The 12,769-nt window shown below is 40.5% G+C and overlaps 1 long non-coding RNA gene across 1 annotated transcript in view; it reads right to left on the bottom strand.

Moving 5' to 3' along the window:
- The window catches only part of LOC144366669 (uncharacterized), a 37,590-nt gene extending 25,833 nt beyond the window's left edge, over positions 1 to 11,757 (bottom strand). The window contains exon 1 of the long non-coding RNA XR_013425772.1: positions 11,505 to 11,757. This is a non-coding gene — a long non-coding RNA (uncharacterized LOC144366669). The remainder of the gene's footprint in view (positions 1 to 11,504) is intronic.
- Between the last annotated feature and the right edge of the window lie 1,012 nt (positions 11,758 to 12,769).

Genomic DNA, 12,769 nt, shown 5'->3' with positions numbered 1-12,769 from the left:
CTATTGCTACATAACAAATATCGCAAATTTAATAGCTTAAAACAACACCCATTAATGAACTCACAGTTCTGTTGGTGAGGTCTGGCATTACAGGGCTGTGATCTCTATTCTGGGTATCACAGCGGTGAAATCAGTATTAGCTGAGCTAACACTAAGGAAAATTCATTCCAAGTATCATTCTTGTTATTAGAATTTGGTTCCTTGTAGTTATAGGTCTATAGATTGTTTCATTGCCAATTGTCAGACAGGGGCTAATCACAGCTCATAGAGACTGCCCAAATGCCTGTCCCAACACCCACTAAGCTATAGTTCCTAAAACAGAATTCAGGAAAGAGCAGCTTTACGATACAAGTCCAATTTTGGAGAGACTATTATTAAGGAATAAAAAAAAATTCAGTGGGTAATCAGAATCATTCAGGCTTCAAAAGCATAACATAATTTATAAGTAGTAACTTCAGCCTTGGCAATTTCTTCTTTAAGGAAGAAAAATCCTTGAGGATGTATGTGTGTATGTGTGTGTGTGTGTGTGTGTGTGTGTGTGTGTGTGCGTGTGCACACTCATATACAATTCTAAAAATGAATGACATCATCACCAATGTAAAAGCAAAACTTTAAGATCATTAAAAAGAAATCCTATTCATTGACTAGGGAGTATTTATGGCATATAGAGAATGAACTCCTATTGTCTGAGTTGGGGGAAGGGGACCCATAACTTCAAGCCTGTCAACAATGTTAACGAGCATCCATGTACACAGAGAATCCTCCTTAGGTATTACAGCAAATCACAAAGCAATAAACAACAAAAATATACATCTTTATGTTTCATGGGCCTAGTTATTCCTATGTAGGTGCCAACATTAGATTGAGAACCATTAAAATTTATTAGAGCCAATAGCCGAGGAAGAAATTGAAAACATTTTCAGAGAATTGCCTATATAAGTGGACTTGGCACCAAGCAGCCATGCTACCCATACTCAGACACTTTCAGGGAACAACTATTTCCAGTGCAATATAAAATGTTCCAGAAAAAGAGAAGAATGATCCAATTTACTTTATGAAGCTAACACAGCTGATAGCAAAACCCTGACATGACTAGTGCAAAAAGAGAAAACTAGGAGAACAGCATTTCCTCCAGAGAGCCTGTTGGCATTATTTAGCCAGATGAAGTGGGCAGGTGCCCTCTGACTGAGAAGTTCCACTGCTAAGCACATATCCTGGGGACATTCTTGGAAAGATCCAGGAGGGACATGGCCCCAGAAGATCATTATAGCATGGTGACAGCAGGGAACTGGAGTCCTGCATCACTGGGAGAACAAACGGGTGTACTTGTGCAGGCACAGTATTTTGCAACAAGTAGAAAGAAGCCAGGATTTGGACACACTTGCTGCAGCATAAATCTATTTTAAAAGATGGTGCTTAAAATGGCAAGAAATTGAATAGCATTGTTATAGTCTGGGTCTTAACTGTCCCCCAAATACTGATATGTTGAAGGCTTGGTCCTTAGCTTAAGGGTGTTGGGAGGTAGTAAAAACCTTTAAAATGTGGGGTTGGAGTAGGTCTTAGGTCCCTGATGATGCGCTGCCTTGCCACAGACACAAAGCAGCGGAGTCAACCGGTCATAGACTATAGGATATAGGATAAAGGGAATGAATGGAAGCAGAGCTGTGTTCTCATTTTGAGGGGCCCTAGTGCCTTTTGCCTTTGTGGGCCCTTTCATCCATTAAGTTTATTTTAAAATAACATTTTTAAAAACTGTATTGGGATAAAGACAAATATATTAATACCGTGTGCTAAACATCTTTGACAGAAGTATATTTTACCTTCAACTTAAAAGAACTGAATCATTTTCATGGGTACCTTAACATACTGTGAGCCTCAAAGTGTGCCTAATGGGTAAGTCATCTCCAAAATAAATGAATGAATGAGAGAGGTACCTTGCATGAACCAATAATAATCATGTGCCACAAACTGAGGAGTGTTGCTCCTTCAGTTCTTTGCATCTGAAGTCCAAAACTCTTCCAGAAGCAGTGATTCCTTAGGTGGGTTGGAGAATTCTGGTGCCCAAGGATAGTTCTAAGACTTATGGGGAAAAAAGGAAGGTTCTCCAACCAAGGGCTCCATTTGAAAAATAGTGAGATAAACAAAGCTAAGCCGGTTTTCTTATTATTATCAGACCCTTTACTGTAGACTGTGACTCCCCAAGGATCAGGGCAAAGGAACATATCTGTGGGGTTTCCCAAAGCAGTTTGACAGGAGACTTCTTCTGCTTTGATGGTAAAGGCACTGAGAACTGAGAACACCCTAGGGAGTTGGGCCCAGGTCAGCCCCTATCTCAGGCCAAAGGCAGGTGAATTCACTCACAGGAGCCTGAGCTCGGACCCCCATCTGTCCTGCCCTTCCCAGCAGAGTTGTGCTAACACTCAGGTTGGCAGCCAACAGGGCCTAAGAGGGAGAGTGTGATCTCCTCAGTCTCCAGGTTGCCAGGAAAATCTGCTGAAGGGCCCAGCAGTCATGTTGGAAATGAGGACCACCTATGGGTGTAGCTTTATTTCTAACTTCTGAATACTCAGACATGTCTAAAGGGGCTTTTGTTTGTACTTATGTCTTGGGACACCCCCCCCCAAAAAAAAAATTAGGGGCAGTCCTGGCTTGATTGTTCTACTAAGAAGAATGATTCTACTCTTTCTATCATGTCACATCAAAACTGCCCTTACATAATCAAAATGACAATCATCCAGACTCCAAGACCTCTTTCCCAATCACCAGCAAGTCCCCAGGATGCTCAAGCAGGGCAGGTTTGGATGTTCATTGCCTGGAGCACTCAGAATCATCACAGAGTGTGAGTTCTGCTTCCTCAGCCCCAGGCCATGCCCCCAATTGCAGAGACACACGCCACACACAGAGCCAGGTTACAGTCATGAGTCCAGTCTTTAGGAAAATCAAGGTCTTGGCTGAGTGACAATGCTCTAGTGTTTCTAGAGGGAAATCAGAATCTCCCTAAACACTCTCACCTCAAGTACTTATAGTGATGCTTGTCCATTTGTCCCAACACCTCCAAGTCCTTTCCTGTTCTGTTCTGTGTCCTAAGAGGCTGACCCCTAGGAACTACCCTCAGAGACACCCTTGTCCAACCAGACCTTCAGCTTTTGAAGGAATGTATAAGGAGGGAGCAAGGAGAGGACACTCACATATCAGCCATGCCACAAAGGCACCTATGGGATGTGACTTTCACAGGAAGAGCACTTTTATATCCACACTCAGAAAAGTATTACCCTGAGGAATGTTTCTCTGTGTAACATGATGACCTCAGGGAAGACTAGACCCCCAATCCTAACCATGTAGGAATTCCTGATGGAAAGAGATGGAATTGTCTAGATTGAGCTTGGAACAAATCAACCTGATGTTTCAGATGGAGTTTTCCTTGAGTCTGAATGACCTATCTCTTGGGAAACGTGCTGACATTAGACTATTGCATGATTATCTTGCTGAGGTCACGGGGCCAGTTTATTCTCTCCTGTATTAGTTTCCCTGTAGAAATGAATTTAACATATTTAACTCTCAAGAGGCTGTTGAGAGTAGGCAAGACAGAAGTGAAGGAGCAAACCCTGAAGCATTAGCACCTTCCAGGAGGAAGCAAGTTACAGCCTGGAAAAGAGACTGAGCAGGGCCTTGGACTTGAGAAAGAAACCGAGTACTGAGCCGGTCTCTCTCGTTGTTACGCATCCTTTCTGTCATTCTCAAATTTTCAAGAAACCATCCTTAAAATTTAAAGGTATAGAAGGCCAGGCATGTTGGCATGTGCCTATAATCCCAGCAACATGGAAGACTGAGGCAGGAGAATTGCAAGTTTGAGTCCAGCCTCCACAATTTTGCAAAGCCCTCAGCAGATTAGCAGGACCTTGTTTCAAAATTAAAAATAAAAAGGACTGGAGTAAATTGGTAACATGCCCCTGGGTTCAATCTTTAGTACCAAACAAAAACAACAACAAATAAAACCTTAGAGGTATAAGAAATTAAGGGATAGGAGTATAATCAGTGTCCCCTTCACCTGTGCACACAGATGGCCATACCATCATTTAGGAATAGAGGACTGCTTCATAAGACAAGCGAGGATTCCATGAAGGTCAGCCAATGACAAGGCCACAGCAAGAGGGCAAGATGAGAAGACAAATGATGTACGTCCTGAGGATCATTCAGAAATCTCAGACAGCCCGAGAAGGACTAATTTTCAGTAACAATAACTTGTGTTAAAGGTTATGTATTAATCCATTTTCCATTGCTGTAACAAATTACCTAAGGCTGGATTGTATATAAAAGAAACAGGTTTATTCTGCTCACAATTGTGGAGGCTAACGGTTCAATATCATGAAACCCCATTTGTTCAACTTCTGGTGAAGACTTCAAGGTGAATGACATCATGGCTAGAGTGTAGGTAAGGGAGAGGGGGAGAGATCTCATGGTAAGACAAGAAGCCAGAGAGCAGCTCAGGAGTCAGGCTTATTCTTTCATAACAATTCACTCTTATGGGACCTAATCAGTGTCCCAGGACCACTACTTTAAGCTCTTTGGAGGCCAGGATCCCCAGAGACCTAACCACCTCCCCACTTGGCCCCATCTGTAAGAGGTCTCATCATCTCAACCTCATCTCTGTAATATGTGAGTTCTTGGGGGACAAGCCACATTCAGACCGCAGCAGTTGGGATTCATTAATTCAGGTCACTGAAAAGAGACATATTGGTTACATCTAATCTTAAGATACCCAGTTAATTTTAGGAATTCAACTTCAAAACATCACTGTTAATCACATATGATCATCTTTCATCCAAGGCTTACATAATGCAATTCTAAAATAAGTGAGTGGTCATTTAAAAATTCTGTCCCAATATCTGAAGTATGGGACAACTGTATACCCCCCCACAAAAAAAAAAAAAAACCAATTTGACCAAAAGCTATAAATAGGAGACCATCCCTTCAATAGGCATCTCCCTAACCCTCTCATGCTCCTGAGACACTAAAATAGTCAAATGGGATTGTGCAATACTTGATCAACGATCTTTGCTCATAATACTCCCATCGAAGTGCATTCAGGCCAACTGTGAATAACAGCGGCATGAATCATATATCTGCCCAGAACACTGGGCAAAGGATAATTATATCAGGTAATAAAAGTGAGAAATAGCCAGTCATTAGCCTTGGAAAGCTATTTTGGTACAAAGTACAGCCTCAAACTACAGGATCAGCTTGACATATTCAGGCCAGAGCCGTCCTGACGTGTATAAGCAGTAGGGGTAAGAAAACCTAATCCCAAAGCAAATGCCTCCACTACATGAAGTCAGGGAGGGCTTAACGATCAAAGCCAGCCCTGGAGGCGCACAGGACCCAGTGATAAATACTGCACTGCCATGGTCCAGTGGTCCCCAAACAAGTCACTTATTGCTCTGGAATTCAGAACATATACTAAGTTTCCTTCTGGCTTTGAACTTCTCTTTAGAATGAATGCAGACTTCATTCAACATTTGGGAACCAAAGAAACCAACCTAGAAGTTGTTTCGGCTCTGCCTTAAATGAACATGGTGTCAGGAGCTGTATATTGTAATCAGTAGTCTTGATGCTTGTGTCCACTCAAGCCCATTAGACATACAGATGACCCAGCCCTAGTGCTGCTATTCCTGAGTCAATAGTTTGGAAGTAGGTACCGGTTTCTAGGCAGTGGTGTATTTCACAAGTTCCCCATGGATTCTGCTGGGCTCTGAAATTTGAGAACTTGCAGGACTGTTCATTCTGTCATCAGGAATGATGACCAGTTTTTGAGGGAATTGACAAAAGCAATATATATTGAACACTTGCTGTATGCCAATATATATCTTGTTTAATCTTCGTAACAGTTTTTGGTTCAGAAAGAAAGAAAAATCTTTCTTTAGGAGAAAAAAAATCAACCATGACTGAATATAGGGCAATAAAAAATTCTACATAGTCAGACATAGTGGTGCACGACTGTAATTCCCAAAGACTCAGGAAGCTGAGGCAGGAGGATCACACATTTGAGCTCAACCTGGGCAATTTAGCAAGGCCCCTAAGCAACTTATCAAAACTCTGTCTCAGAATAAAAAAGGACTGGGATATAGCTTAGTGGTAAAGTGACCCTGGATTCCAACTCCAGTAGAGAAAAAAAAAGAAAAAGAAAAACATAAAAAAGAATCCCATAAATTTCTCCTATTGACTCTTATCCAGATAAATAAATAATTAAGCTAATTGTATGCATTCTTTTGAATATTTTCTTTCATCTTGGGTGGTACTCCTAAGCAATGTTGGTTAGATTCCAAGCAGGGTCCTTTTACAACAATTATTTATGCAAATTATTGTACTTTTTATTGGGGCAATTTTTGAAGTAGGGAGATAAATAAAAGAAGAAATAAATTTCATAAATTCAACTACTTGCATAAACATATGTATGTAAGCGTTATATGTAAAGTAATTGGAACATTAACAAAAATCAACAAAATGAGTTAAGATCTTCCATGGGAAAATAAATCCTGTCAAGCCATAATTCAATTGTATGATTCATTCTGTGTCTGCCAACCAACACAACTGGACAAAAATTTACTCAGCTGCAATAGAAATTTAAAGCCCTTGTACCTCACATCTTACACATAAACTCTTCATTAAATGATGTTTGTGTTTTTCCCCTGAGATGTGCCAAATGCAGCAGGACTTTAAAAAAGCTTAAAATTCCAGGTTTCTAGGACACATTATCCATTTACTCTGAAGTACAAATCCTCATTCTTGTTTGTGCTGATAGAAATTATTATTACGAAGACGTCTTTAGAAACGCAGTCAGTTCAAAGTGCTTTTCCCAGAATATTTATTGGAAATGCCATGGCTCTAGTAAAATTCTAGTTTATTTCTTCTTAGCAACTTGGGATGGTGTACTGTCAGTAGTCCTGTGAGTTAACATTTGGCCAAGCACTTATACCCCACTAGGAGTTCAACTACCAAAGAAAGTTGATTTATAGATATTTGAAACATCAGAGAAAAAAATAGAATTTGACCTTGGAAAGGTGGGGTGAAGTTAATATAAATATAGCCAATATTAATTTTAAGTTTCCATTCAGATCTAAAGTTATTTTAGAACAGAAAAACCAAATTATAATTAGCTTAACTGACTTACCATATTATTATGTGTGGTGTCTTAAAGTTCAATTTATTAGATATGATTAGGTTATTTTACAAATATGTTAACTCTGTGTTTTCAATGTGCAAAAAATGTTCCCACAAGTGGAGCTGTATGTTGCCAAACTTATACAAATCCAGTATGGGGGCTGGAGTTGTGGCTCAGGGATAGAGTGCTCTCCTACATGTGTGAGGCACCAGGTTCAATCCTCAGCACTACACAAAAAAAAAAAAAGAAAATAAAGATATTGTGTCCACCTATAACTAAAAAATAAATATTTAAAAAAAAAAGAAATCCAGGATGTTTAGCTTTTGCTGAAAATAAGAAAAAATCTACGAGGAGAAGAGAAAGGAAAGAAGCATTTTGGAGCACCGACTGTATATAGACCAGTACGTAGATTATCTCATTTAATCCTCCTAGACTCCCTGAGGAACGACCATTGACTCACTCTACCAATGAGGAGGATGGAACTTAAAGAATTCAGTGGACAGTTCAGCTAAGAAGCCATAGGGCTAGCATGGGATCCAGTCTTTTGGACTCCAAAGAATGTGGTCCTTCTCTTATATCCCTCAAATGATTGGGAGGCCACCAACCAATGGGAGCCTGCAGAGAGAGTCTGTTTTGTCCACTACCCACATTCATCATCTCCATTATGCAGTCAGAAGTTATCATTGAATTCCTGCCGCATGATTCTGTTTCTGTGGTTCTCTCACACAAAAGAATCAAGAGCACAGGGCCATTTCTCCACCTGAAAAGGGTCAGTTCCTTAGCCAAACAACTCGGAGTGGTGTCTACAAGGTAGCCCTGCAAAACCAGGGATGAAAGTCTTCACAAATCTAGCTCCTTCCAGCAGTCAGGGGCTGGGTGCGGCATTCGTAAAGCGTCAGAACTACAGCAATCCAAGTGATGTTGTCCCAGAAAGGTGATTCTCACCACTCCCCCCTTCACTATTTGAACATGTAACTCACTCTGGATTACAAGAGTAAGCCCATGGGACAGTCCTGCCAAACTTAGAACCCTTTTCCCTGGCCACAGTGAATGGCCCACTAGTAAGAGCTCAAGTGGAGCCAGAGATCTTTCAGCAATGTGATGTATGGATAGTGGAAAAGAGAAGCTCTAAGTTGGGAGGATGTGTCATTTAGGCTGCCAGTCGCCACGACCAGCTGGAGAAAGTCTGTCTGCACAATGAAGTCAGAAATGAGAAAAGGATGGCTAGAACCACGAGCTCTCGGGGTGCCTGGTCACAGAAATGGGTCCTAGAGCCACTCCTCCTCCAGTCCTGTGAGCTGCACCAGGAACAATGGCCATCATATGAGCCAACATAGCCTCTTTGTTTTTAAACCTCTGGCTTTTAAGTCTCAGTTGGTTTTCTGTCCCCTAGAATGGACAGCGGTTTGATAAATGAACTTGATTATCTTTGTCAGGGACTGAAGACTTCTTTGGGTTTCAAGCTTGTCTTCAGTAACTCCTTGCTTGATTGAGCTTACAGTTTCCCACAATGAACTCCTTGAACTTGAGCCATCCCTATATCCATCTCTTGATTCATGAAGAAATAAGTTGATCTGAAGAAACAATGTTCTGGTTACAATAGTTAAGGATAGTAATTAAATCTACACAGGCATAGTGATACCATGCATGTGTCACCCACAGTGACGATTGACTGTTGACCTACGTTGGTGGCTCAATCCCAATATGGGGTAACAAACAGGAAGTCTATGTGGTATCAGATGCTTCCATTTCAGTTTGGGTCTGTCCTCATGGAATGGTCTGATTTCACTCCCTTGCCCATATAGGACGTGCCCTGACTACTCTCTTTCCAGATGTGCTTACACCAGGGTTTCTCAAGAACAGCACCACTAATGTTGTGGACTAGATAATTCTTTGTTTGGGGGACTGTTTTGTGCATTGTAGAACATTTAAAACACATTAAGAAAAATGATGTTGTGAATGGATAATTATGATTGTAATGCATTCCACTATTGTCATGAAAAATAATAATAATAAAATAAATAAATAAAACATATTAAGTCCCATCATTCCAGATGTGGGACACCTATAAAAATTCAAATTGAGCAATAAATATACCACTTATGATAACTTTTGAAATAATTATTATGTTTTTAGAGTTCTATTAGAGAAAAGTAATTGGTAAATAATTAGTGTTTAGAAAATATAGTTTTCCATATCTATATGATATATATATAAAGTTTATATAGCATATATATCTATATATATGCTATATAAACTTTATATTGTGATTTCAACCTAGTTTAATGCACTTGTGTCAATTTCACTGAATATTTGCAGAATTGAAAACTTGGAATTTTAAGGGTTAACTAATCTCCACCCATGAAATGCCAGTAGCACCAACCTTCATTTGTGACAATCAAAAATGTCTCCATACCTTGCAAAATACTCCCTGGGGGACACAATTGCCTCTAGGTGAAAACCACTAGTTTAGACAAGTTTGGACTTTTGTTTGTTAGAATTTACTTTTTTGGGAGGTGGGGTTTGGTACCAGGGATTGAACTCAGGGGCACTCGACCACTGACCAACATTCCCAGTCCTATTTTGTATTTTTTATTTAAAGACAGGTTCTCACTGAGTTGCTTAGCACCTCACTTTTCCTGAGGCTGGCTTTGAACTCAAGATCCTCCTACCTCAGCCTCCTGAGCTGCTGGAATCACAGATGTGTGCCACCATGCCCGGCTTAGAAGTTACTTTTGTTATTCTCTGTTGTCCTTAAAAATTACAGGCTAGTTCACCATCTTTGCATTTCCAAATAATTAAGAGCATTTCTCTATCAACTACTGGATTTAGGCCATTATATCAGGTAAGTTTGAGTAACTCATATTTATGCACATACATACATACAAACACAGGCAGATTTCCGAGCCTTCATTCCCACAGTTCCTCTGACTTAACTAATCCATATTTCATAATTGCAATCAATAACTATAGCCTATAAGAGCAATGTCAAGCAGAGCTGATTCCAACGCCCAATTTCCCAATTTCTAGCTCTGCCTGCTCCCCTATTTATTCTTCGAAGCATAACATTGAAACCAGCTTTCAACATGAGCTAATTCTCTATGAAGGTTGCCAGAATTAGCAAATAAAAATTCAGAACACCCAGCTAATCTTGAATTTTAGATAAACAATGAATAAACTTTAAGAATGTTTTCAATATTGCTAAGCATCCTATATGCACAAGAAAGCCCCCCAAACAAAGAATTATATAGTGCACATATTTTATGAGACATCCCTTGTTTTGTGCACAATCCCCTCTCTCTATCCACGGTGCCTTGAGTCCCGCTGACTTGTGGAGTTTCACCAGAATTCTTTCCCACCTACTACTTAAAACCACAAGGACATTGCCTTGTCCAGAGTTGCCTTTGTGGGCTGTGTATTTGTCAGATTCTTTTACTCAGTGTTTCAGTCAAAGTCCAACCAGGAAACCAGAGAACAATTGGAATTTTAACAGAGAGGATGAAAGAGGCTTCAAAACGAGTCAGGAAAGTAAATCACATCTTAGCAAAAGCACAAAAATCATTCCCATCTCTAAACTGGTAGAACAAAGAAAGTAGTGGAGGTACTGGAGCTCTGGGGTCCGGGTCACCTGGCAGAACATGGAATTTGAAGACCTGCAAGAGCAGGAATCAGGAGGAGTTATAGTTCCTATCCTGGCTTCTCCCACCAATCAGTTTCCTCCCAGTGCCTCTCACTACCCAAACCCAGTCAAAAACCAGCCAACAGGGGATGCTGGGAACTGCAACCAGTCAAAAGCAGACATCACAGGCCTGATCTTCGGGGTCCTTTCTCCTTGTGTCAAGACTGGGTGGTCTCTTGTTGCTCCACGGAGCCTAGAAGAGGTGGAATCTTCCTGTCTTTGGGATTGACATGTGTTGATAACCATAGCCTCATTCATCTGTACCTGCTCCAATCTACTGTGACAAATTCTGAACTTTTTTTTAAAAAATCTTGAGTGTGTGCCCTCAGTCACCTGGTCAGTTTTCCTGAGCCCACTCACACTTTTGCTTTCCTATTACTATTCTTTCCACTTGTGCCCTCACTATACATGAGTCTCCTAGGTATACCCACAAACACTCCAACTCGCCATCATTGTAGGCACACCTTGCTTCCTTTGAAATCCTATGTGACCACCCGATTTTCTCGGACCAATGAAATGTGAACAGACACAGTATATGTGGCTTCTAGTTGAAGCTCAAAGACCCCACATGTGATTTACCCCTGCTTTTTTTTTTCTGCCCTAAGGATCAGCAAACCCTTGTTAAGATGGAATGCAGGCCCTCTATATTCCTTTCCTATCACTTACCTCAACAAACCACCACAAATTTATAGTCTTACAGCTCCGGAGGTCAGGTCCCTCTCACTGGGTGAAAGTTGAGATGACAAAAGGCTGGTTCCTTCTAGAAGCTTCCGGGGAGAGTTTATTTCATGTGTTTTTTGGTTCCTAGAGACTGCCTCGGCTTGTGGCCTCTTTCTTATATCAATCCAAACTCTTATTTCTGTGGTCACATCTCTTCTCATTACCTTTGCCTTGCTTCCCTCTTATGTGAATCCTTGTGATGACATTGGCCCACCTGGGTAATCCAAGGCCATCTCCCAACACAAGGTCCTTAATTACATCAGTAAGGAGCTTTATGCCATGTAAGGTAGCCTGTTCAGAAACAGGATTGAGGCATAGATCTCTTTGGGGGTCATTACTTTAATAATATCCCTGAGAGATTTCAATGTGCAGAGCCCTACCTGTCAAGCATTACGTGAGCTGTGTCAGTGAAAAAATAAGCTTTTGTGGCATCAAGTGCAATTTAGGGGACCATTACTGCAATTTAGCCCACATTTACGTTCTATTCCTTTTCTGTCTCCTGTCTCTATTTTGCAATATTTAAAAATCACTTAAAGCATTCAATATGACTATTTTTTGCATAAGGTATACTTTAGAAATAGTGTACTATAAACAACCAATCCATGAGCAAAGCAAGGAGTGTTTCTGTTTCTGAACAAAAATAAAATTAGATATATAGACTGAAAAAGAAAAATTTCATATAATCAATACCCTGACAAAATTCTTCCCTGAATCTGAAAAATCCTCAGCTTCTCTATTTCAGCAACATGTGTTGGTCAGCTTTGTGTAGCTGTGAAAAATACATGGGGGAGAAGAGCTTAAAGGAGTAAAGATTTATTAGGGCTCAAGGTTTCAGAGGTTTCAACCCATGGTCCTGTGGCTGTTGATTCTGAGCCCCGTGGTGAGGCAGAACATCATAGTGGAAGGATGTTATGGAATAAAGCTGCTCACCTCATGGTTTCCAGAAGCAGAAAGAGTCCAGAGAAAAGATATACCTTCAGAATCATAGGCTCAGTGACCGACTTCCTCTAGATGCACCTCCTGAAGTTCCCAACACCTCCCAGTGGTGCCACCAACTGGGAACCAAGCCTTCAACGCATAAGCCTCTGGGGGACATTCCAGATACAAAATACAATAGCTTTTTTCTAGTTCTTTATAAAATATGTAATAAATTATTGCAAATTATAACATTAAAAACTTATTCCTCCATCTAACTGTATTTTGGTACCCAT

The sequence above is a fragment of the Ictidomys tridecemlineatus genome, chromosome 9 (assembly GCF_052094955.1).
Source record: "Ictidomys tridecemlineatus isolate mIctTri1 chromosome 9, mIctTri1.hap1, whole genome shotgun sequence".
Lineage (NCBI taxonomy): Eukaryota > Metazoa > Chordata > Mammalia > Rodentia > Sciuridae > Ictidomys > Ictidomys tridecemlineatus.
The sequence above is the reverse complement of the archived record's forward strand: the minus strand, read 5'-3'. Positions and strand labels throughout refer to the sequence as shown.